Here is a 27,582-nt window from a genome sequence, read left to right as displayed (position 1 = left end):
CGAATCCCACGTCGGGCTCCCGGTGCATGGAGCCTGCTTCTCCCTCTGCCTGTCTCTGCCTCTCTCTCTCTCTCTGGGTGTGACTATCATAGATAAATAAAAAAATAATTAAAAAAAAAACACAAAATAGCTGACCAACACATCCCTTCAAAACTGTCTATCGAGGTCACGGAAAACAAGAATGAGAAGCTGTCCCGCACAAGGCTGGTTCAACACTTGTAAAACAATCGATGTGATTCATCATATCAGCAAGAGAAAAACCAAGAACCATATGATCCTCTCATTAGATGCAGAGAAAGCATTTGACAAAATACAGCATCCATTCCTGATCAAAACTCTTCAGAGTGTAGGGATAGGGGAACATTCCTCGACATCTTAAGCGCCATCTACGAAAAGCCCACAGCAAATATCATTCTCAATGGGGAAGCACTGGGAGCCTTTTCCCTAAGATCAGGAACAAGACAGGGATGTCCACTCTCACCACTGCTATTCAACATAGTACTGGAAGTCCTCGCCTCAGCAATCAGACAACAAAAAGACATTAAAGGCATTCAAATTGGCAAAGAAGAAGTCAAACTCTCCCTCTTCGCCGATGACATACTCTACATAGAAAACCCAAAAGCCTCCACCCCAAGATTGCGAGAACTCATACAGCAATTTGGTAGCGTGGCAGGATACAAAATCAATGCCCAGAAATCAATGGCATTTCTATACACTAACAATGAGACTGAAGAAAGAGAAATTAAGGAGTCAATCCCATTTACAACTGCACCCAAAAGCATAAGATACCTAGGAATAAACCTAACCAAAGAGGTAAAGGATCTATACCCTAAAAACGATAGAACACTTCTGAAAGAAATTGAGGAAGACACAAAGAGATGGAAAAATATTCCATGCTCATGGATTGGAAGAATTAATATTGTGAAAATGTCCATGCTACCCAGGGCAATTTACACATTTCATGCAATCCCTATCAAAATACCATGGACTTTCTTCAGAGAGTTGGAACAAACCATCTTAAGATTTGTGTGGAATCAGAAAAGACCCCAAATAGCCAGGGGAATATTAAGAAAGAAAACCATAGCTGGGGGCATCACAATGCAAGATTTCAGGTTGTACTACAAAGCTGTGGTCATCAAGACAGTGTGGTACTGGCACAAAAACAGACCCATAGATCAATGGAACAGAATAGAGAATCCAGAAGTGGACCCTCAACTTTATGGTCAACTAATATTCGACAAAGCAGGAAGACTCTCCCTGGAAAAAAGACAGTCTCTTCAATAAATGGTGCTGGGAAAATTGGACATCCAAATACAGAAGAATCAAACTAGACCATTCTCTGATACCATACACAAAGATGAACTCAAAATGGATGAAAGACCTAAATGTGAGACAAGATTCCATCAAAATCCTAGAGGAGAACACAGGCAACACCATTTTTGAACTTGGCCACAGCAACTTATTGCAAGATACATCCACGAAAGCAAGAGAAACAAAAGCAAAAATGAATTATTGGGACTTCATCAAGATAAGAAGCTTCTGCACAGCAAAAGAAACAGTCCACAAAAGTAAAAGACAACCTACAGAATGGGAAAAGTTATTTGCAAATGACCTCTCAGATAAAGGGCTAGTATCTGAGGTCTATAAAGAGCTTATTAAACTCAACAGCAAAGAAACAATCCAATCATGAAATGGGCAAAAGACATGAACAGAAATCATACAGAGGAAGACATAGATATGACCAACAAGCGCCGCATCACTGGCCATCAGGGAAATATAAAACCAAACCACAATGAGATACCACCTCACACCAGTGAGAATTGGGGAAAAGTCACAAGACAGGAAACAACAAATGTTGGAGAGAATGTGGACAAAGGGGAACCCTCTTACTCCGTCAGTGGGGATGTGAACTGGTGCAGCCACTCTGGAGAACTGTGTGGAGTTTCCTCAAAGAGTTAAAAATAGACCTGCCCTACGACCCAGCAATTGCACTGTTGGGGATTTACCTCAAAGATACAGATGCAGTGAAACGCTGGGACACCTACACCCCAGTGTTTATGGGAGCAACGTCCACAATAGCCAAACTGGGGAAGGAGCTTCGGCGTCCATCAAAAGATGAATGGATAAAGAAACCGTGGTCTGTGTATACTATGGAATATTACTCAGCCTTGAGAAACGACAAAGACCCACCATTTGCTTCGACGTGGATGGACCAGGAGGGTATTATGCTGAGTGAAATAAGTCAATCAGAAAAGGACAAACATTATGTGGTCTCATTCATTTGGGGAATATAAAAAGTAGTGAAAGGGAATAAAGGGAAAAAGAAAAAAAATGAGTGGGAAATATCAGAAAGGGGACAGAACATGAGAGTCTGCTAACTCTGGGAAACGAACAAAGGGTGGTAGAAAGGGAGGTGGGCAGGGGTGGGGGTGACTGGGTGACGGGCAGTGAGGGGGGCACTTGATGGGATGAGCACTGGGTGTTGTTCTATATGTTGGCAAATTTAACACCAATAAAAAATAAAATAAATAAATAAATCATCCTTTTGTTCCAAGGATGGAACACACACACACACACACACACACACACACAAAAGGACAAACATTATATGGTCTCATTAAGTTGGGGAATATGAAAATAGTTAAAGGGCATGAAGGGGAAAGGAGAGAAAATGAGTGGGGAAATATCAGAGAGGGCAAGAGAACATGAGAGACTGCTAACTCTGGGAAACGAAGAAGGGGTGGTGGAAAGGGAGGTGGGTGTGGGGGTTGGGGTGACTGGGTGATGGGACCTGAGGGGGGGCACTTGATGGGATGAACACTGGGTGTTATGCTATATGTTGGCAAATTGAACTCCAATAAAAAGAAATTAAAAAAATAAACAAACGAAACAAAAGAAAAAAAAACAAACAGCAGGTTTCCCTTTTTAATGGCTGAATAATATTCATATATTTTTTCTTTATTCATCTATTTGTTTATGTATAGTATGTTGTTTCCATGTCTTAGCTATTGTAAATAATGCTTCAATAAACATGGAAATACAGAAATCTCTTTCAGAGAGGGATTTTATTTTATTTTGGTTATGTAACCATAGGGTGGTTGCTGGATCATATGGAGTTCTATTTTTAATTTTTTGAGGAACCTCCATCCTCCATATTGCCTTCCATAGTACCCATATTGAATTACATTCCCAACCAACTTGCACAAGGATTCCCTTAACTTCAAATCCTTGCCACCAGCACTTGTTATCACTTATCTTCCTGATAGCCATTCTGACAAGTATGAGGTAACATTCACTGTGATTTTGATTTGCACTTTTGTGATGATCAGTAATGTTAAGGACATTTTCATGTACATATTGGCCATTTGCATATCTTCTTCAGGGAAAACAGTCTATTCAAATCTTTTACCCATTTTAAATCAGATTGTTTTTTGCTGTTGAATTTTCTTATATATTTTAGATGTTAAGTGCTGTTTGCAAATACCGTTTTCCTTGCCATGGGTTGCTTTTCATTTTGTTGTGCAAGAGTATTTTAAGTTGATATTATCTCACTTTTTTTTTTGGTTTTATTGCTTATAATTTTGGTGTCATATATAATGCGTCATTGCAAAGACCAATATCAGGGATATTTTTTCCCTGTTTTTTTCTAAAACTCTTACGGTTTTAGGTCTTCATGTAATTGTTAATCACCTGAAACTAACTGGAATTTAAATAAAACCTTTAAGAAAAGATACCCAAAAAACGAAGCTTGTTTTAAGATATATGTTTCAAGAAATTCGTTTAAGGAAAGTGCAAGTGAGGGACGCCTGGGTGGCTCGGCGGTTGAGTGTCTGCCTTCAGCTCAGGGCGTGACCCAGGGTCCCGGAATCGAGTCCCTCATCGGGCTCCCTGCGGGGAGCCTGCTTCTCCCTCTGTCTGTGTCTGTGCCCCTCTCTCTCGCTCTCGAATAAGTAAATGAAATCTTTTTTTAAAAAGGAAAGTGCAAGTGAGAAACACCATTAAATAAATAAATAAATAAATAAATAAATGTTTAATTATGTCAGCACGTTGATGTTATCCATAGTTCTCCACATTTAAATTTTAGCAATATTGTAGCTAATATAAAAGACTAGGTGGGCATATTGCAACTCTACCCCTTAATGGGTGTGTGACCATACAGAAGCTGCTTAATTACTCATGTGTTTCTTTTTCTGTATGAACAAAACATGAAAATAGACATCTACATTCTATACCTTAGTAGGAATGAAATAGCATAGGTAATATTTACATGAAATAACATAGGTGAGAGCCCCTTCCCCTCCCTATACTGATAGTACTTGGCACAAGCAGGTAGTAAGTAATTGATATATTGTTCCCCTTTGTCTTCTTATGCTCTGTGTCAGAAAAAAACATTCATTGAAGAAAAGTTGTGTTGAGAGAAAGGATCTTTTCAGCAGTATGAGTTTTAGGTAAGACTTTTGTTATACTGTTGGAACTGCAATTAGTGGATGAGAAGGGCTCATACGTACTTAGCTAGTACCGGGCCATCTCTACACCATACTACTGTCTTCTCCACACAATTCCATAACTGCCTCAAAAAAGGAAAGGATATGCCAAACTTTTCTCTTGCTATGAAAAAGTTTTTTTTTTTAAGATTTATTTATTTATTCATGATACACATGGGGGCGGGGGCGTGCAGAGACACAGGCAGAGGGAGAAGCAGGCTCCATGCCGGGAGCCCAATGCGGGACCCGATCCCGGAATTCCAGGATCACGCCCTGGGCAAAAGGCAGGCACCAAACTGCTGAGCCACCCAGGGATCCCCTGAAAAAGTTTTAATTGAAAACCAGGATTCTGGGCTGAATACAGCTTCAGCAGATTCCCCATTAAATTAGAAGGGGTTTTTCATTTAAGTCCTAGTGTTGATATGTCACTATGCTCTGTCACTTTGAAAAGCGATAGTGCTTTGTTATCAGCACTGAGCCCTGACAGGCTTTTGATGTAGACTTAGACTAAAATAGATTGCCAGAATGATGAAGGCGCTGCTTACCTTCTAACACCTCCAGGCTGTGGATGTGGGCAAAGGTGCTGACCTATTGCTCTGTCCAGCCCAGTGGGTTTGATCATCTCCAGCTGAATATTTTCACATTTTAGATTGTAAGTTGAAATTGTAGAAGGGTTGATAGGTTTTCAACAGAAGCATGAATGTTACTGATAGCATATGATTTATGCCATCTAGAGACTTAATTTCTTAGGCAAATTGTTAATAATTAATTCTTGCCCTTTAACTTATACATTCTATTTAGAAAGTCTTTAAAGAAAGAAAACCGTACTTGGTGAGTTATAGAGGAAGTTGGCCTGCCAAAAAACATAGTCATTCCTTGAATTAAACACCATGTGCCAACCTTCTGCCAAGCACTGAGTTAGGTGTTGCAAACAGAAAGACAATTAAGAGTACCCGTCCTCAAGCAGAGAGATATATACAGAGGTAGATACTTATAAAATAATGCAGCAAGTGAAATATTATGCATAGAATATTACTGAAGCACAAAAAGCAATTATCTTGATATCTCTTAGGAAACAGGTAACAGAAATAGTGCATGTGTAACCAGTATCCTTGTTCCTAATGACCAGATCAGCACATTCAATGTATAGCTGAATGTTTAGATTGATATGACATTACCTTTCTTGGCTAGGAACAAGATTTCTCTTAGGAGAGGCTGAACATGCATATTCAAATAGAGTTTGCTATCAGAAAAGTGGAAAGGTTTTTGAGGGCTCAGAATTAGTATTTCTTCTTACATTTGCCACCCCACCCCCAGACACGCACACAGTTTAACTCTCTGTACACCATAGTGTCCCATGCCTTTCTGCTGTTGGCCATATAGAAAATAAATACTTTTTGAAAAAGCTTTGCTCTATAACATTTCCAGGCTCCTTCATGTGGGCTCACTTTTCTACTCAGCATGTTTCTCTACATTAAACTCTGGTAGATATGATAAGCAAGTAGCTAAAGAGCATTTAAAAGAGTTTACACTGTGAATGGAAAAATACAGATTTTACTGCCTTTGTTGCCTTTTAAAACTAAACCTCTTCTTGAATGTATTTGTATAGGATTTTCATAGCCCTCCCCTCTGGAGCAATGTTTTAGCAATGCTGCTCTGAGTTTTAATCACTGGATATTTGTTTTTTTCTTCCACACTAATTTCAAATCACAAACTAACATTCAAATTGAAAACAGTAATAGGTTTACAGTCTTTCAATTTACTTTTAACTTCATGCTATCTAAAAAAAAAAAAAAAACTTCATGCTATCTTTTCAGAGCATCTGATCAAGTTTAACACCATTGGATAGTTTAAAACTCAGTTTGCAGTAATCCACAGCCCTCAGAAATATTTGACTTCTACCTAAAAGTAAATAAAGGTAAAAAGTCTCTACATCTTCAATAAAAGTTTTCAAAAATGAATCAGCCACATGTTTTGAGTCCCATCTCTGTGAGCAAATTTCCAGAATAAATCATTTCTGGGCTTGGCTGAATTCCAGAGCACTGCAGGTCTCAGTCCAGAGGGCTGCATATATATGCAGATTGGCCATTCAAAGTTAAGGAAATACCTGCTTTCTATATTTATAGATGCTGCCACTTATATTTTGCATTTTATATGATCATTTCCTTGTCTACCTTAAACTATTAAGTTCATGAGTATGGGAATCTCTTCATTGTATTTCCAGCCATAGCTCACTCAGTACCTAGACCAACAGTAGGCACTCAAGGAATACCTGCTAAATCGCCAAATCCCGTGTTTAGGACTGTGAGTGAATAATGGGAACAGAGTTGTACTCAGATGTTAAAGATGACTTCGTATATATTGATCCCTAGATATATGAAGTCAAAAATAACAACAATAAGGAGGGCTTAGATAACTAAAAGTGTTCCTAGAGTAGTATAGCAAATAGGTTCCAGGGAGCTTCATGGACGCTTTCCCCTACCTCACTTATTAACTGGCATTAAGGTAGGAATGTATAGCACAATGCTTCCTTTAAGCAACAAACTTTCAGAAGTATTGCTCCAAGACACAACTCACATAGCAAATAAAGTATAATGTCTTAGAATGGTCTTTAGGACCTGAATTTCTAATTGAGATCTTGTTTTAACATTTTCCTAACTCACACACACACACACACACACACAAACAGGGCATATGCAATATATACTTCTGTGTGTGTAGGTATATATATAAGAAATAGCAATGCTATCTATATACAATTGATACATATACTAATATATATGAGTAACTATATATTTATACATTATATAAGTAACATGTTTGTAATATTTAAATATTACATATGTGATATCTATGTAATACAAACTTATTTATTATAGAAGTCATAACTAAGTTATTAAGCTGTTATCCCTTTTGACAATAAATATCATCTCTCTTGGTCTTACTTACTCTCTATTTCCCAGTTGGGCTTTTAGGCATTTGATGGTGAGAGAATGAGTTAATTTTACCTCTCTAAACAAAGCCAACTGGGAAATGGCTTGGATGCCACCATGGAGGTAATAGAAGATGCCCAATTTTGGTAAATAAAAAACATGTGACTAGATGTCTCCTCATTATTTCAATATTGTATAAATAATACTCTTAAAAATATCAAACAGATCATAAGAATATCTTATAATATTTCAACTCCAATTTTATAGAGAAACACAAATTGTAGCTGTCAGAATGATCCTCTTTCCTAAGCAAAACAACTAACGTAGCAACAAGGTGTATGAGGAGATCAGCAATTTATAAAAGGACTACCTTTTGCTTCTAGTTTTAAATTCTTCACTGGGTCAAACTGTGACTTCATGGCTACTTATTTAATGTGTGTTTGTGTGCATAGGTCTGTGTTTTCTTTCCAGTTATGTTGCCAGTTTATTCAGCAATTTTACCATTTTGACAAAGCTTATGGATTTAAGACGTTTTATAGCAGAATTATTTATTATGAACAAAGTTTCATCTTAATAAAGATGTACTTGTATGGACAAGTACATTTTAATTTTTTCAAGATACATTAATGAAAAAATATTCTGGATCTGTTTTCATTCTTTCTTTTATTCTACACTCCTTCCCCACAAAAAAGTATGCACATATACATAATTATTTTTTACATAATTATTAAGACAAAATTAATATGATTCAGTCAGAGTTCAGGTATGACATTTGTTAATTCATATGGCTAGTGCTCGAAAGGAAATATTATTTATATAAAGGTAGTCTTATAGGGCTAAGCAACAAAAGAAAACCGAATTGAATATGGCAAATAACATGGAATTAAGTACTGTTTCAAGCGTAATTTTTTTTTAAATGTGGTCATTCTGCACTGTTATTCATTCTGTTCAAAGAAAAAGCAACCTTGAGTAATGTATTTTTAAAATCAGCAACTTAATTAGAGGAAAATTTTTAAACAGGCAAAACAAAACAAAACACCCAGAGTATGAAAATCAAAACAGGAAATTACGTTACAATAAGAGGTAATCAAATCATTCCTTTAAGAAGCGTAGAGGCGGCGGCCAAATGGCAGCGCCTGAGGAGCCGGATATAACCCAGGAGCAGACAGAGAAACTGCTGCAGTTTCAGGATCTAACTGGCATAGCAACTATGGATCAATGCTGCCATCCCTTGGAACAGCATTACTGGGACATAGAGGCTGCTGTACAGGACCGATTGAATGAACAAGAGGGTGTGCCAGATGTTTTCAACCCACCTCCATCCTGACCCCTGCAAGTTAATACAGTTGAGCACAGGCTCTACAGTTAGGCTATTGCAAGACCACAGCCAAGGGGGCTGCCTGGATGGGGTTATTACTTAATAATGCTTCCATTCCGATTTACCTACACAATACTTGATATATTTAGGTTTGCCCCTCGCAGCTGGGTCACTGACCCCGTTGGGGACATTGTTTCATTTATGCTCTCTTTTGAAGAGAAATATGGGAGGGCACACCCTGCCTTCCACCAGGGAACGTACAGCCAGGCACTTAACGATGCCAAGTGGGAGCTTTGGTTGCTTTTGGTTTGTCTTCATGGAGATGATCCCCAGGACTCCGATGAGTTCTGTTGCAACACACTCTGGGCCCTGAAGTTATTTCCCTAATAAACACTAGGATGCTTCGCTGGGCATGCTCCGCAAATAAACCTGAGGGATATAGGGTCTTGCAGGGTTTAGGAGGGAACACCTATCCATTCCTGGCCTTGATTATGCTGAAGGATCAGAGAACGACTGCAGTGGGACCCGATGACCTTATTAACCAGCTGACATGTATCATGGATGCAAACCAGACTTACCTCGTGTCAGAACGCCTTGAAAGGGAAGAACGAAATCAGACCCAGGTCCTGCGACAACAGAAAGACGAGGCCTATCTGGCCTCTCTCAGGGCTGACCAGGAGAAGGAAAGGAAGACACGGGAGGAGCCAGAGCTGAAGGGGCGCAAGGAGGAGGAGGAGGTGCAACAGCAAAAGTTGGCAGAGGAGAGAGGTGCGCGGAATCTACAAGAGGAAAAGGAGGGGAAGCTGGAGTATCTGCCCCCAGAGCCTTCCCCTGATGACCCTGAAAGTGTCAAGATCATTTTCAAATTAGCCAATGATTCTCGAGTAGAGAGATGATTCCACTTTTCGCAGTCTCTAACAGTAATCCATGACTACTTCTTCTCCTTGAAAGAAAGCCCTGAAAAGTTTCAGATTGAAGCCAACTTTCCCCGGCGGGTGCTGCCTTGCATCCCTTCAGAGGAGTGGCCCAACACCCCCACACTTCAGGAGGCCAGACTTAGCCACACAGAAGTTCTCTGTTCAGGACCTGAAAGATGAATGACATTTTTCTTCCCTCTCCCCTCCTAATCCCTAAACGAAATGGAGAAACAAACAAACAAACAAAAACCGAGAGAGAAATTCATATTATTATTATAATACAATATTTTTTTTAAGATTGCTGTATCCTAAGGGAGGATCAGAAACCATGCAGCCCAAAAGAGTCACCACCTGTGTGTGTGTGTGCGAAGGTCAGCAGTGAACGTTCCCACTGGCAAGCCCACCCTTCCCTACTGCCTCTGCACCACACACCTTCCAAAGAAAGGTCGAAGGACTTCGACCCAGTCATTGTCCCAACTGGGGAAGGGGACATTCCCACTAGTTCTCATTCATCCTTGCTTTTATGAAAAATAAAAGTGGAAAAAAACATCTATCAACCAGCTACTACTGCAGCATCTCCTGACGACTTGCTTCTCCCACCACCAGAGAAGAGGCACAGAAGAGAGATGTTCCTTGAACTTCCCACATTTTATGAATAACTTCTAAATGTTTTTTGTTGCTTTGTAATGACCAAAGGAATGAGACTGACAATGTTGTGCCCCTAAGTAATAAGCAGGTCAGCACAAGGTGGGTGCAGCCCAAAATAGTCAGTCCTGCTCTGCTTGTCCAGGGGTAGGGGGTTTTGTTAAATTTCCTGAGTCCCACAACATAGCTGGGTTTTTTTTTTAACTTTATTTGATAAAGAGCCAATTCTTAAGCCCATGAATTCATGCTCTGGGCTCCTTAGCCCACAAGAGTGTAATAAAGGTGACCTGGGCTGGTTTGTGCTTATTTTTGCCATTGTCCCTCTCACATTCCTAGAGAGGTTGTTCTTTTTGGTCCAACTCTTGCTGTCCTTTCTTACCATCTATGCGCCTCGCTTGGAGTATTGGGAGAAATCTGGAGTTCATTGCCCCACAAAGTCTCTGTACAGATATCCCCATATATGCAGTGTGAACTCTGTGTATACTCATTAACTGCAGTTGTCCCTTGGAATCTGTACTAGATGGTTACTATGCAATCTGAACCAAAGGATAGCAGCTCTTCATTCCTCTTCTGATGTGTACGTGCTCTTCCTGCCCAGCCCCGAGTGTTCCTGAATTGCCAATCTTGGTGCCTTATCAAAGGACTAGCAGGGTCAATGGTAGAACCAGCAGAACCCCATGATGGTGCCCTGCCTGTATCAGTGGGAGAAGTGGGTGGTGGTGGTGGTGGTGGTGGTTCAAGGATAGAACTAGAAACCTTGAAGGGAGCCAAGACAGAACTCCAGGTGTGTGTAAACTGCTGGAAGGTACAGTTAGTTTCTGATATAGCCACCTGCTGGAGGCAGGTTTTAATCCTCTCCCTCTATTGCTGTTTTGAGGTAATAGGGGTTTTTTAACCTCTGGATGGATGTCCCTTCTTTGGTTGAGTTTATGGTAATGGGTACATGGGTCATGCCATGTATTATTAACAGATGTCAGCATGAGCTGGCAAATATTCCAAAGTGTTCTATAGCTAGACTGGTGCAGACTTGTAACACAGCAACCTACTGAAGTAACTGGAGCCTAGCATGCTTTGAGGCCAGGCTTCATATCAAGATAAAACATAACGTGGTAGATTTGCAGTCTCCAAAGGCTTTCTCTCTTGCTTCCCTAAAATCTAAGGGCAACTCTTTCTCTTTTAGGTAGCAGTGATGTACGTGGCTTCTCCTCTGCATCCCACAGTGGTTGGGGTAAACATGGGTAAGGGACAGAATAAGGAACCTCACAAGGCACCACCTAGGGAGCCCGGGAATTACCCAGTGGTCTTGGCACAGATGTCTAAAACACCATCTCTAGGAAAATTTAATTTAATTCTGCTCCTCACTGCCTATTATTCCATTTTGTTTACTGCTGCCTCAAGGCCAGATGAGTGGGAAGTCACTGTCTATTGGCATGAAAGGTATCTGGAATGGATACCAGGATAAAGCATGTTCTCTATTCAGCCTTATGTGAAGTCTGCTTCATGCTTACAACCATGCAAAGAGGAATTTTCCCACATAACTTTGAGTCTCCCTCCCTGTCAAACTCATAGCTATTTCCCCGGCAGTACACAGAAGGGCAGGATATTAAGGGCCTTCTCTAGGTTGGGTATTGTTTTGGGTGTTTTGCCCACACATCTTTGGGAAGTTGTAAAACTTTTTCCTTAATTCAGTCTGCATCTTATTCTACAACGTGCACGTTATGTCTCTTGGCCTTTCAATACTTGTTCAGGGAAGGAGGTCAGATGCCAGACTGTTAAGAAAAAGTGTATGTCGGTACGGTTCTTGGGATGGCCTACCCATTTACTTTAGGTTTCAGGAAGTTTTATCTGAAGCACATGTTCCTTCCTAGTCCATGTGGAAACAAGCCTGCTTTGCTCAGACCCCATTCCTGTCTCCTTACCGTAGGGCTGCTGCATAGGTGTCATCTCCCTTCCTCCTCCAGGAAGGATGCACATTTTGTCACTTAAAGCCAGTACAATCTGTTACTCCCAAGGACCTCGGAACTCCATGGGACCTGCAAGGGAGAAAATACTGAGAAGCCGATGATCTGCAAGGATTCGCTCATTTCCAGATCACCTCCGGGTTGTTTCAGCTGTTTATCAAACAGCAAGCCATCAGCCTAAAAAAAAAAAAAAAACACTTGTTTCAAGTTCTCTTCTGCATCCCAAAACTGACGTTGTAGATTCAACTGAATGACATGGGAAATGACCAAGCAAAGACACCCAGTTGGAGTCCGTTGAATTTCTGCAGTTAGTGGGGCATTTCTGGTCTTTTCTTCCACTTCTGCAGAATTTCCTGCAGCAAATACTTCTTTTGTCCTTGCTTGCCTCCACTGTGATGTTTGGATAAAAAATGATCAGAGAATATCTCTTAAAAAATAATAAGGAACCTAGAATCTTCAGCTGAGCAGTCATTATGAAAATTGCTAATGGTGCCAAGGCCAAGGAAAGAGTTTCAGAAAATGACTGTGGGAGGAAAGAGTGATAACCCCCAGAATGAAAAATCAGGGGAGTATTACCTGGTGCTTGAACAAGGAGCTCCACTTTGCAACTGTTTCCTTTTTTTTTTTTTTTTTTTTTTTTTTTAGGACTTGTGAGGAATGCAGCAAACAGGAAAACCCTCCACAAAAGATGCAGTGTCCCAACTTGGTACTGCGCCTGAATAGTTTACGTGATAATTTACTGAAGAAATCTAGTGTACTTTAAATTTTTTTCATAAAAGTTCCCATTGTGTTGTAGGTTAACATTAAATGTTTTATACAAAAAAATCATTTTTAATCATTAATGATTAAATCATTCTGGTAAAAGATTAATATCAATGTAGTATGAATAAGCCCATTATAAATAGCATGTTGTCTGAAAATGGAAAGAAGAGTTTAGATACATGAACCTGAAAGTCATCACTAGAAACCATTAAGATACCTAGAATTTTCATCTGAATTCACTCATTCTTAATTGATCATTTATCTATCACCAGTAGGTTGGACTTTTGTGGGGTTTGGGATAAAAAAAAAAAAAAAGAAAAGAAAAAAAACAAACTCTCCTTAAGTAACTTTCATTCAATCAAGAGAAAGAAAAAATATAAACAGGTAATAGCAACATTCTCTATCTGTATACAAAATGCTTATAGATGCTACTTATTTATTATATGCCCATGTCAGAATTTGTTTTTTTTAATTTTTTTAAATTTTTATTTATTTATGATAGTCACAAAGAGAGAGAGAGAGAGGCAGAGACACAGGCAGAGGGAGAAGCAGGCTCCATGCACCGGGAGCCCGACGTGGGATTTGATCCCGGGTCTCCAGGATCGCGCCCTGGGCCAAAGGCAGGCGCTAAACCACTGCGCCACCCAGGGATCCCCCCAGCTCTTCATTCTTGTTTGATAGTTATTAAACACCTGAGGGGAAGAATCTAGTAAAACCAAAATATTTAAATAGTCACACAATGGTCATTTTGACAGAGATGTTGCTGGTCATAAACCAGTCATGTGGGGATCCCTGGATGGCTCAGCGGTTTAGTGCCTGCCCTTGGCCTAGGGCGTGGTCCTGGAGTCCCGGGATCGAGTCCTGCGTCGGGCTCCTGGCATGGAGCCTGCTTCTCCCTCTGCCTGTGTCTCCGCCTCTCTCTCTCTTGTCTCTGTCTCTGTCTCTAATGAATAAATAAAATCTTAAAAAATAAATAAATAAACCAGTCATGTGAATTACACCAAGTTATTTTGCAGCTGATTATACAGCTGTAAGTACTTCTTTTAGTGATTGCATCAAGAGTACTAATATATACATCTGGATTGGAAGACTGAAATGCAGTATTGAGGTGGAAGGCTTATTTGAAATCCATCTGCTATGGATTTTAACTTCACCAGGGTGGTAAAATGATCTGAACCACATAATCTACTCTAGTATCTTCTCCTAGTTTCATAGGGAACAGCAGGAGAGATACAAAGTTGCGAGAAATCCAAAGTTGGAAACCTTTTCATGTAGTGTTCCTGAATCTCAAGGAAATCCAGCTTATTAGTTTCAAAAGAATCTTTCAGCCACTACTGCATCTGTGCTTCCATCTGGGTGGGGACCTAACTGAAATGTGATTCCATGTTGGAAACCAGTATACAGAAAAGTCAGTTCCCAGCTTCAGAGGAGATTGGCAGAATACAGTTTGGATCCAGGTACAGTAAGTACAATTTGCTAGTTTATTTTAGTTTCCAAAGCCATCCAACTTTCATTTGCCCTGGCTCTTGATTTTTTAGAAACTTGGCAATAGAATGATCTTATTAAATAGATCCTCCCCTCATATAAGCATCTTCAGATTGAAAGGCCACATAAATTTTGTTTTTCAATTCTAAACGCATACAAGATTTTTATCTGTCCCATTATGGATCAGACTTACCTTTCGTTTCTCCCTAGCTCTCCTGTATTTTTTTCTGTATTCATTTAGATTTAATTTTTTTAAGGCAAGAACCATGTATAAGGTGACTTATTCATGTTCAAAATCTTAGTACTTAATACAAAATCTGGCATATAGTCATTAATCAATAGCATTATAGTTAATAATACATATTATGAGGAAAACATTTTCTATTAACATAGATTACTTTTCAGGCCTATCATATATGACATATATATGTATATACACATGTATACACATATCTGTGATACATATCTCTCTATATGTTACAGTAATAATTGGTATGTGAAGTTGTACCTGCACATATATATATAATCTCTATCAGATTCCCTAGCCATAATATCAACACAGCAAAGAATACATCTTAATAGAAAGATTTATGATTAGTAAATTAAACAGAGAATGGCAATATGACCCAGCAATTTCACTCCTAGGTATCTGCTCAAAAGAATGAAAACTATTACTCAAACAAAAAATTGTATGTAGATGTTCATAGCAAAATTCACAATAGCCAAAAGGTAGAAAGGATGCAAATATCCACCAACTGAGGAACAGATAAACAGAATGTGACATAATACATACAAAGAATATTATTCAGCCATAGAAATAATGAAGTCCTAGCACATGCTACAACACGGATCAAGCTTGAAAACTTTATAATGAGGGAAAGAAACCAGTCATAAAAGTTACATATTATATGATTCCATTTATATCAAAAATCCACCCTGACACATACATAGAGACAGGAAGAAGATCTGTGGTTGCCAGGGGCTGGGCTGGGCACGAAGTGATGGGAAGATAATAGTTGGTTTCTTTCGGGGTTGATAGAAATGTTTGGAGCTAGATAGAAGTGATGGTTTTCACACATTGTGAATGTAAAGTAAATGCTAAATTTCACATTTGAAAGTGGTTAAAATGGTAAATTGTATGTGTATTTTACCATAACAAAAATATTTGTGCCAGAATTGCTGTTTAATCAAACTACATTTTAAAAATTAAAAATCTTGAATTCATTATTTTTTTCTAGAATTATATAGCAGTTATAGCTCACCTGACTTACTTGACTAAAATCATCTTTTTTTTTTTATTTTTATTTATTTATGATCGTCACAGAGAGAGAGAGGCAGAGACACAGGCAGAGGGAGAAGCAGGCTCCATGCACCGGGAGCCCGAAGTGGGATTCGATCCTGGGTCTCCAGGATCGCGCCCAGGGCCAAAGGCAGGCGCCAAACCGCTGCGCCACCCAGGGTTCCCTTCTTTTTTTTTTTTTTAAGGAAACTTCAGTCTATTGAAATCTCTGTTCTCTATCGATGAAAATATATCAAAATCATTAATTACTTTAGTTCAAATGATTGATTGTTATCCATAGTTCACCTACTCTTTTCTTTTCCATTATAATAACTAATTCAATGCTGTTCCTTTGAGAAAAAGGCAGGTTTTTTTAAATTAAATACTGAAAATCTAAATATTTTTGTGGATACAATTAATTTTTTCAAAGAAAATTATTTTAAAAGTTTTACCTGCCATTGCTTTGTAGTTCATAATCATTAGAATTCATAACATAATCATTACTTTACTGTCTTATGTCACTGGATAGAGATCATCAATATGTAAATTATATATATAATAGATGGAGTTATAAACACTAAAAGTATCGAGTCAATGGAATAATATTACGAAGGAGAGATGATGTTGAAATTATGGTGGTGTAGATGAGCTTCACTGAAAAATATAAACTTTCACATGCATCTAGAAAAATTGATAGGATTTGATAGTTTACCATAGCAGGAGAGAATGATGAACATTCCAGGTGTCCAGGCAAGACAGAAGATGCTTCAGGATTTCAATATCTCCATTGTAAATGATTGAAAATGCCTTGCCACTATTTCCCAGCGTGTAACTGCATCCACCCATACGTGTCCTGTACACTCTGGGATGAGAGATCTTTCTAAAAGACAAATCTATTTGGCCTAATAATTACAATAGCATGCATTTATGCAGTGGTTACTTTGTCCCAGACACTGTTGTGTCTTCACAGTTAAACACTTAATCATCATAACAATTGTGCAAGATTTTTCCTTACCCTGTCAAAATACTTATAAATATTACAAGAAAATCAGATTCTGAATCCCACCATGAGCTGCCTGTATCTTCTGACTCAATGTTCAAACCAAATGACTCAAATACAAGAGAAACAGTAACTTATCCAATTATCTAATAGGTACTTACTGAATGCCACGTCCTCTCACCCCTCCATATGTCTTTGTCTGTGTGATGTCTGTGGACTCAAATGTTCCCTACTACCTTCTTATTTCCTCTGCCTTTTGTATGAATGTACATTCCCTCTCACCTTTGAGCAGTATTCTCTGATGTAAAAATAGTTACACTTTGTTTTTATGCCCAGGTTTTGGCTATTATTTATAAAGCTGTGTTAAAGATTCAAATATAGTTCTTTGTGTAAACATATATTTTCATTTTTGTTGGGTAAGTGCCTATAAGAGGAATTGCTGGATCATTAGGAAAGTCAAGTTTAACTTTCTGAGAAACTGCCAAACCACTCTCCAAAGTGCAGTGGCACATTTCATTTCTTACAATCATTTTGTCCCTCATCTTCAACAAAACTTAGTATTATTGGTTTTATTAATTTCAGCCATTCTGCTGAGCATGTAGTGCTATCATATGTGATCTGGTTTGTGTTTTCCTAATGACTAATGATGTTGAGCGTCCTTTCCTGTGTATTTTCCGTTCGTTTATCTTCTATGGTGAAATGTATGATAAAATCAAAACCCCATTTTAATTAAGTTACTTGGTTTCATACTAAGGAGTAGTAAGATTATTTAGATATTCAACTTACATGTCCTTTATCACATATATGTGTTACAAATATTTCACTTGAATTTACAACCCTGAGGTCAGGAGTCCCTCGCTCCACTGACTGAGCCAGCCAGGCTCCGTAGCCTGCTTTACTTTTTTATACTACTTTGGACTCTTATTTTTCCTGAATCTGTGTGTATATACTTTTTAGCAACTTGGGAAAATTCTGGCTATTTGTTATTCAAATATTTTGTTCTTACTCTGTGTCCTTCATTTTCTAGCAATCCAATTACATGAATGTATGCTCTGTTAATATACCAAGTCCTTTGTTTTTAAGCTTGGTAAGAAAAGTCTTGGGAAATTTTTATACTTAATTTAGCTTCAAAACTAAGGCAGTATCCTGAGGACTCTACTTAATGCCCTGTGGATCACTAGATCTTTCCACACTGGCAAGTGGACACATGAGTTATCCTCAGCCCTGTGAGAGCTCCAGGAACTTTTCTACTCCTTTCCTGTAGCTCTTTCCAAGGCTTCTGGTATTTTCTTCTCATGAAATGTACAGAGCAATACTCAGTGACAGAATTGGGAGATTCTTTGAGGTTTTACAGAGTTGTGTGTCTCTGCAACTACCCACTCCGCTCTCTTATTCTGACCTGTCAAATCTAGTTTTCTTGACTGCTCCCAAAATTTGGTCTCTATCTCTGCAACTTGGCAAGATGGCTTGATTCCATTACAGCTAACCCTCCTTTGTTGTTTGGTACAATTGAAGGGCTCATCTTTTTTGTGGTTCACTTATGCCAGGGGTCATAGTCCTATGTTGCTTGTTGTCCAGTATTTGAAAAATGTTACTTATGTTTTGTCTGCTGTCTAATTGTTTAACACAGAAGAGGTTTTTTTGTTTTGTTTTGTTTTGTTTTTGTTATTTCCTCCTAACCAAGGTTGAAGTTCTAGTCCAATTCCACATGTTGAGTTTAAGGAATTGATGAAACATATAGCAAGGTGTCAAAACAGGCAAACGTGGCCTTAGAAAGGAGCTTATTTTTATATTAAATTTCCCAATTATTTTTTAAGTATAAAATTGAAAGTAGAGAAATAAGTGATTCATTGGGAATTACTATATATTATATTCAAAAAGCAGAAGACTAAAGATGTAATTCTTGGGGAGTCATATGTAAGAGAAGAAAGATTTATAAAAGTAAAGTTATATGTTAAATAAAAGCAGACACAATTTTAAGAAATTTGGAGTTACTCTGAAAATTGATTGGTACTTAAAGGAAGAACCATGTTCTGATGTTTTCCCCTAAAATTTCAGCAAGTTCTAAAAAAAAATAAACATAAAAATAAAATAAAATTTCAGCAAGTTCTTGATTGAAAAATTTTAAAGGGATATTATTTTCCAATGAAATGACAGTTGGTATCAGACATTTGTGCCTGCTGACAAGACAGTGACATGGTACCACAACAAGTGCCTACGATTCAAATGGTGTCTAGACAGGAGGGATCATTTTAAACTTCTTATTTTTCACTGTCATCAAATTCTGTACCATACATTTTCTTTTATGCACAGTGATTAGACATAGATTTTACATAAAAGGAACATAGAGGGGACAATACTGTTGTATACTGTAAATAATTAGAGGAGTCAGTTTATTTAAGTAGATTGTTCAAGTTAAGTAGATGTTCAAGAGTATAGTCTATAGCTCTCTCATGAAGATAAAATCAAAACACTGAACTGTGACTTAATTCTTTGATATATACATGTACACATGCGTGCATATGTAAATGATTGAGATATGATACCAAATTAAATCATCTGTCAATCTAAAATAATTCTAGTAGACTAATTTATTGACTATTCTATTTCACTTCGCTTGATAAATATTGTTAGAGTTGTAAAACTAGAACCTTTAGTTTTATAATTACATTAAAATATATCCTTGACTCTATCTTTGATTGGTAGTTCCCTGGGAGATGAAGGAATTTTGTGATAAAAATATAAGTGAACATCTGAATTTAAAGAAACTTGTGGATTTCTAGAGAATTATAAATTATCCTTAAATTACCAAACTTTAAGTGATCAGAAATCATATAGAGCTAATCATGTCAGCTATTCTGAAAAAGTTGAATAATTTCCTAGTTAAGCCCATTTGGAAATGCACAGAGAAAAAATTTTAAATGCTTTAAATAATTTATTATATCTTTTCGGAAAGAAATTTCTGGGGTAAGTACAGTACATTTCAAAGACATAAGAATCATAGACATGAGTGGGAAATATCAGAAAGGGAGACAGAACATGAGAGACTCCTAACTCTGGGAAACGAACAAGGGGTGGTAGAATGGGAGGTGGGCAAGGGGTGGGGGTGACTGGGTGACGGGCACTGAGCGGGACACTTGATGGGATGAGCACTGGGTGTTATGCTATATGTGGGCAAATTGAACACCAATAAAAAATAAATAAACAAATAAAAAACAAAGACATAAGAATCAAATGATCACGTCTTTACTAATTTATTTTGGCATTAAAACCATGTTCAATTATGGATCAACTTTGTATACATATTCCTAAGAACTATCCATCATTCCACAAGTTTAGATTAACTTTTAGTAAAATATATACAAAGAAACTGTAGTCTGTATTTTAAAGTTTTTTCCCCAAACCTATAGTAATTTTATTTATGAAGCAAAAATAAAACATTTATCTTTAAATTAAATAGCGTCATAATACCAACATTTTGGGAAGCACTTTATTCTTAATCTACGTAGGACTGGAATAAACATAAACTGTGACCTACTGTATCTTAACCCCTGAGAAACTCATATCCGCATGTACCCAAATGTATGTATAATTTTCAGAAAAGCATTGTTCAAAATAGTTTGACAGTAGGGAGTAATATCCAAACATTTTTCAACAACAGAATGCATAGAGTGTGGTATTATCATTACAATATTATAATTAAGACCTATAACAATAATTTAACCACAACCACACTCAAGAACATAACTGCATCTTATGATAAATTGTGATAAAGATGTAAGACATAGAAATACATATAATGTGATTTTTGGGGGGTAGTTAAGAACAGGTAAATCTAAACTTCATTCTTTGGGATGTACACCTGATAGTAAAACAAACAGAATAAGGAAATTATTACTAAGTTATGATAGGGTTCTTGCAGAATGATGGAAAGTGATTGCTTGAGGGTTTCTTGAGTAAGGCAATGTTCTTTTTCTTGGCCTAGATGTTGTTTATAGGATCACATACATTTTAATTGTTTGCTAAACAATTGTTTGTCAAAGCTGTGTTTGATGCACTTGTGTCTAATAACAAAAAAATTTTAAATATAAAATTTCAGAAATGACCGACCTAACAATATTTGGTATATAACAGGTTTTCAAGCTCTTTACAAGTTTCTGTACAAATGACTTTTTCTCTATGTCAGTTTTATCATTTGCTATGTAAATACTAAGTATCCTCTTCATATTTCTAAGCAGATTAATCTATGATTTAATCTTTTTATTTGAACAAACTTTGTTTAACCGGTGCAGCCCTGTCAATTTCCCCATATGTTGCTTTCATATTTCACTATGAACAATTTATCCCTCTCAAGTTAATATGGAAAAACATGAATTTTATTGATGATACATCTTGTGTTTAATTGTGAAGCACCACTGTGACTAATGAGACTTGTGTTCTTGTTATTTACTTGTAATTTATTAAGATCTGTCTTTGGAAAGGGGCAAATAGAACACATTATGTTGTTGATGACAATATTTGATAGTCAATAATCATTACCTGATTAAAATATAAGAATCAGGGATGGGATACTTATATCTTTTGTAAGTAAAAGCAGGAATATAGGCTGCAGAGAGAAAAAGGACAGAAAATCCAGGCCTATGAGATACTTGGAGATGGATGTCTGAGAGATCCAGATACCCAGATTCACAAAAAACAGTGACATATGGATTATGTGCCATATGTAATTTCTGAAAGAATTCCTATCTACTAAGTATCAATCCAAAAAGCAGTAATTGATGAATAGGATTGAAGTTCTTTCAATAGCCTGCTTTAAATATAGATGGTATAAAATCTGTTTCGTGAGAAACAAGATAATCTGATAGAAAACTAGCTATATGATATTAAGTAAATGGTTCTTATTTCTTCATATAAAAAGCACGTTACCGCCATGTAAAGCAAGTGATTCTTAGGTTGAAAACCTCAACATGCCTGGTTCTTGATGTACAGAATCCTTTCTGCATGAAAGAAAGACCTTGGATCTTTTGGGGTTTTTATTTGAGGATTCCAGTGTTCAGTATATTAGGAGAAAGTCTACCAGTGTAGCTGACGCAATAAGTTCACAATCTCATGTAGGCAGCTGCATCTCTGGGATGGCCAGCCCCAGGCTAATTGCCAACCAAGCAAAGAGTTCATTTTTGCCTGCGTTCTTCCAATGAGGATACAACTAGAATGAGTGCTGGTGTTGGGGGAGGCTAAACTCCACATCTACCCATCTTAGGTTCTCCCCGGGGGGACTCATTACCAAGAGGATATCATCAAAAGAAAAAATTTATAAAGGTTTGCAGTGCACATCACACCGAAGAAATCAAAAATAAAGAGGAACTCAAAGCAGCAGCTTAAAACTGTCGGCTTTATAGCGTCTTCAGCAAAGAACAATAATACATTTGTAGAAAAAATGATAGCCTAAAGAAAAGCAATTTTAGACTATCAAGGGCGGCATACTGGAAAGGTAAATATATGGGAAGACATTAACACTAAGATTTGTTTCTGGATTCCTCTTCCCAAAAATATATATACATATATATTTTGGGGTGGCATATCCCAGCTTCCTTCACAAGGCTTTATGCCTCGCTCTAAGGAATCCCTGCTGAGCCAAGCTCTAGTTATTGGTATTTGAGTTAAATTACAGTTATAGGTGGAATGGGTTTATGAGTCATTTCATTAGAATGTTTTCAAAAGATGTGCCCTTAGTCTCTTCTTTGACCAAAAGTGTGTGCAGAAGCCCCATCCTCTAAGGGATTGTACAGAATGTCTGGAGCTCTGTAGAGTTGGTTTTTTCCCCCCTCCTGAGGAAAGCAAGATTACTCTTTAACAGTTAAAAGCGTTGTTCCTATTAGGGATAATGTAACACCACGTCATCCTTCCTATATAGTACAATCATTATGCATACACTATAAAAACAGACTGCATGGTGACTAATTTTCAAATAAACCCATAGACTAAATCACAGCATATATAAATCATTTCTATCTCAACTGCTCACTTAAACCTGAACAAATTTTCTGGAAGCATGTTAATTTTCCTATGATACTCCTTAATATTTCTTGCAGAGCTGGTTTGGTGGTCACATATTCTTGCAGTTTCTGCCTATCTTGGAAGCTCTTTATCTCTCCTTCTATTCTGAATGAGAGCCTTGCTGGATAGAGTTTTCTTGCCTGCATGTTCTTCTCATCTAGGACCCTGAATCAATCCCGCCAGCCCTTTCTGGCCTCCCAGGTCTCTGAGGAGAGGTCTGCTATTAATGTAACAATTCTCCCCATATTCGTTAAGAATCTGCTGCCTCTATCTACTTTACAGATTTTCTCTTTTTCTATAGAATTTGCAAGTTTCACTATTAAGTGTTGAGGTGTTGAACGGTTTTTATTGATTTGGGGGGAGGACCACTCTATCTCCTGGGTCTGAGTGCCTATTCCCCTCCTGAATTAGGGAAGCTCTCAGCTTGGATTTGTTTAAATATGCTTTCTGGCCCTCTGTCCTTCTGGGTGCTCTCTGGAACCCCAGTGATACGTAATTCTTCCTTCTGAAGCTGTCATGTATTTCCCTTAACCTTTCCTCGTGGTCCTTTCATTGTTTTTCTCTGTTTTCCTCAGCTTCCTTCCTTGCCATCAAGGAGTCTTCTGTGTTGCTCATTCTTTCTTCCAGCACCTTATGCCTTGCCATTAGGACCCCCAATTTGGATTGCACCTCATTTAATTGATTTTTAACTTCAGCCTGATGAGATCTTAATTCTGCAGTTGTGAAGCCTCCACCCGCCCCGGGGGGAGGCAGGACCTCGGCCGTGTCCCCCGGGCCCTGGGCTCCGGGGCCTGTGCTGCCTGCACCGCGCTCCCGGGGCCATGGCGGGCGCCCGAAGGCAGCAGGTGCAGCGCCCCGCCCGCCCGGAGCCCCCGCCTGCCCCCCTGCTTCTCCCCGAGGCCCCGCCGCCTGCGGCTCCAGCGCTGTCCCGAGCTGGGCCCGCGGGCCTGGGGCGCTCTGCCCCGGCCGTGCCTCGTCTGCTAGTGACCCCGGGAGCCTGGGGACTCCGCCGCCCCTCCTGGGGTTCAGCCCGACACCCCTCCTCTCCGGGGCTGGGCTCTAGGGGCGCCCAGGCTTTCCCGCCAGGCTGGAGCCATCTCCTCTGGCCTGCAGCTCCCCACCCCCCACCTGCCCCAGGCTTCTTCCTTCCTTTCCCTTTCCCTTTCCCTTTCCTTTTCCCTTTCCCTTTCCCTTTCCCTTTCCTTTTCCCTTTCCCTTTCCCTTTCCTTTTCCCCCTTTCCCCCTTTCCCCTTTTCCCCCTTTCTCCTTTTCCCCCTTTCCCCCTTTCCCCCTTTCCCCTTTTCCCCCTTTCTCCCTTTCTCCCTTTTCCCCTTTCCCTTTCTCCCTTTCCCTTTCCCTTTCCCTTTCCCTTTCCCTTTCCCTTTCCCTTTCCCTTTCCCCCTTCCTGTCTTGTCTTGTTAGAAGCCAAAACTTTTCTCTCTGTAGAGTTCCGGCTGTTCTCTCTTTAAATCTCAGGTCACATTCGTAGGTGTTCAGGATGGTTTGGAAGTTCTGTCGGGAAGTTGGGGACCTGGTGAGGTGAGGACCCTACTCCTCCATCTTCATAAATCCCCTCTTTCAGGGTATTTGAAAGACTGCTTTGTCTTGTCCTCCAAATGGTGCCTCGTAAAGTCTGTACGCATATTTCAATGTAATTAAAAAATAGAGCCTTTTCCAGTAGCTGTTAAAAAGAACATCTCAGTTATTTTGTATCAAAGGCAATTTCATGCACTTTTTTTTTTTATAAACTGCTTATTCAGTCAGCATTTTCCAGTGCTCCTGAGAGGGCAGTGAGGTGCCAAGTGATTGGCCTATAAAGCTGCTGGCTAAGGACAAAGTTTCTGCTTGCACTCTGGACAAGTGTCTGGCGCAAAAGCAGATTCCATGGGGATGGATGTGGGGCTGGCCAGGCCGGCCACTGATGTGGGGTGGGCTCTTGTTCAGAGGGGTTTCCAGGTCCCATTTCCCCTTTCTGGTGACCAATGACTGAAATACCCTTTGGATTGTTGGACAGTCCTAACTTTCCTAACTCCAGCGACCTCAACTTAGTTTTACTTAATAGCTGGTGTTTAATATTGTCCTTTGTGGTTTTATGTTTCCTCCCTTTTTTTATTGTATAAGACTCATGGCTTTCACATCCGTTTCCATGTAGAGGAACTCCAGCTGGCGACTAGACTGCGGGCAACCTCACTGAAGGAGAGAAAGCATTTTGGGGGCATTTTTCGAGACCATGTGGTGGATACCCGACAGTACTTGGAACATGTTAGAGAGTCCACGACAGGTATGCTGGCCATTAACGACCCAGCCTGAGGGAATTGTTCACGTGAAACCTGTGCATGTTTGTGTTTAAGAGTGTGTGTAAAACTTCATCCCATCACTGTGAGTGGAGGTAACCTCCCAATCTGCTTACGTTGTTGTAATGGCACCTGATTTTGCAGAAACAGAGACTATTAGAGAGTCCTAGATGGACTCTCCATTTTTCTCTTCCTTTTATAGCCACTAAGACAGAATGACCCAGCTCTTTGAATGCACTGAGACTTTAGATAAAAGAAACCTAAGCATAATTACAACATTTACATTATTCTGGCTCCCCACCCACTCCCCCTGTTGGAAGCCTTGTGTTAGAGATCTTTCTTCTGATCTCTTGTTAAATATTTTAATCTTCTATTTTAACTCTCTAAATGTCTGCTTGAGTGAGGACTCCTCTAAATGGATGATACATACTCTGGACATCAGCTGTATGTAAATGTTTATGTGTTTGGTGGTTAATATCCTTGTTTGGCCTAACTTTGGCTTTCAGTATTGGGATGTCCACATTATTTAGGTACAGTCAGTCTGCTTGTTTCATTATTGACACGTGGATTCATTTTTGTAGGCACGCTGGGTAGACCTGTAAATCTCATAACTCATGAATTCCTCAATCTTTATTCACAAAGAAACAAGGAAACTTTGCGAACAAAGGTGCACTAGGTGGTGAGGTTGGTTTTCTAGCTTTGGCAGATAAGAGAGAATTCAAGGAGTTACAGATATTTATAGCAAACGGAAAGAACTTAGAAAAGTATAAGCTGGGTTTTTTTCCTAAATTATATTAGGAATCCAAAACCTAGCTACTTGGAAGCACTGAGAGTACACAGCCATTCAAGGGGATGGTGCTATTATGGCATCATCCCCACTTGTGCTCCACGCTTAGTACTTACTTGTTTAACTTGAAAGCATGTAATGAGTGCTCATTATACAACTTGGGTATACATTGGTAAGACTACTGAGTTCTCTGTTCTTAAGGAACTTGCATCCTTGTAGCAGGAAGAGAGATGGCAGACAAGAAGAAAGCATGTATTGGGGAAAATCTATGCAGATAATCAAGAGGTGTTATGGAGAATGTCTGGTGGCTTAGACTGCTGGTCATAGAAAGCTCTGAGTAGCTGGTATGTGACTGTCAGAAAGGAGCAAGCTGTGTGCAGATTGGTGAGAAGAATTGTCTCTTACACCACTTTCAGGATGGGCATGATGTATCCAGATCCCAAACAAGGCTAGAGTGTCCTGTCAAGAAATAAACCCAGTTGTGGGTGGGCCGTGTACAGGGTTGAAGGATATGAAGTCAGAGGAGGACGTGGGAGCCACATTGTATAAAGTTCTGTCCACCTACACTCATTGGATTTTACCGTTAAGTGAGACTATACAGATAGATGAAATGGGGCACTTTATTTTACAGATGTGCGTCTAATGTACAGGGAATACACTGTATGCAGGTAAAAAGGGAGGCAGGGACACCAGTAGGGAGGTGCTTAAGTCCATTTAGATCAGTGATAATGGTAACCTGGATTAGAAAGGGATTGGAGGGGGCAGATGGGAGGACTTTTGATGGCTCAAATGTAGTGAGTAATGGTAAGAGGAGTCTCTGGCTTTATCTGAGGAAGTGAGTGGAGGCTGGCATCACTTATTGCAATGGGAGATTCTGTGTGAGGAGCTGGCTTGGGGATTGTTGGGTTGACATAGCCTCTGATGGAGTTGCAGACAGGGATATCAGGCTGATATTTGCTTGATCATTCTCCAGATTTTACTTCAAAGGTCATTGGTTGAGACGACCTTTGAAATGACTTGAGTAGTCTTGGGATGTCCTGGTGGGAACTCAGTGTAATAACAGATGGCAATCTAGTTGTGTTGTCATGAGATCTAGAAAAATCCTGAAATCCATAGATGAGCCCTTAAAAGGAAAGCACAATCCTGGCTTGCAGAAAAGCTTTCATAGTAATGCAAAGTGGGACAAGGAAATTCCTGTGGAGATGCAGAAGTTGGTGTTGTAGGAGATCCGTCTGGGATATCACAGGACAGCCATGAGAATTAATAGTGTGTTTCTCAAAGTTCTCGACAGAAAGAATAGCTTGTACAAAGGCTGTGCTAGTCTCAGTAGTGGGAGTGGTGATTGAGGCCCTAAAATGATGCCATGATTCCGCACACATGTATATACATATACTTGCACAAGCTCCTGCCTTAAGACTCTAGAAGCAGGGGAACGGAGGTGAATCCCAGCTGCCTTTCAAATAACTACAGAGAATTAATAGTAGTAGTTCAGCTCCAGAGGTAAAGCGCCATGAACACTGGATTTGAAGTCTTCTTGTCTCTGGAACTCCTTTGACATTCTCAAGATACTTAACCAATCCCACCAGAATTCATGTGGCTAACTGGTGACTGATGAGGATCTCACTGGTCAGCATGGAAGGATCTATGACAGACCATCACT

At 39.2% G+C, this 27,582-nt stretch overlaps 1 pseudogene; it reads left to right on the top strand.

The window, feature by feature from the left end:
- LOC140594269 (FAS-associated factor 2 pseudogene) overlaps window positions 1-21,212 on the top strand; it is a 73,066-nt pseudogene extending 51,854 nt beyond the window's left edge.
- Window positions 21,213-27,582: the final 6,370 nt, after the last annotated feature.

Source organism: Vulpes vulpes, chromosome 10 (genome assembly GCF_048418805.1).
Source record: "Vulpes vulpes isolate BD-2025 chromosome 10, VulVul3, whole genome shotgun sequence".
Classification (NCBI taxonomy): Eukaryota; Metazoa; Chordata; class Mammalia; order Carnivora; family Canidae; genus Vulpes; species Vulpes vulpes.
This window is presented reverse-complemented; position numbering and strand designations above follow the sequence as displayed.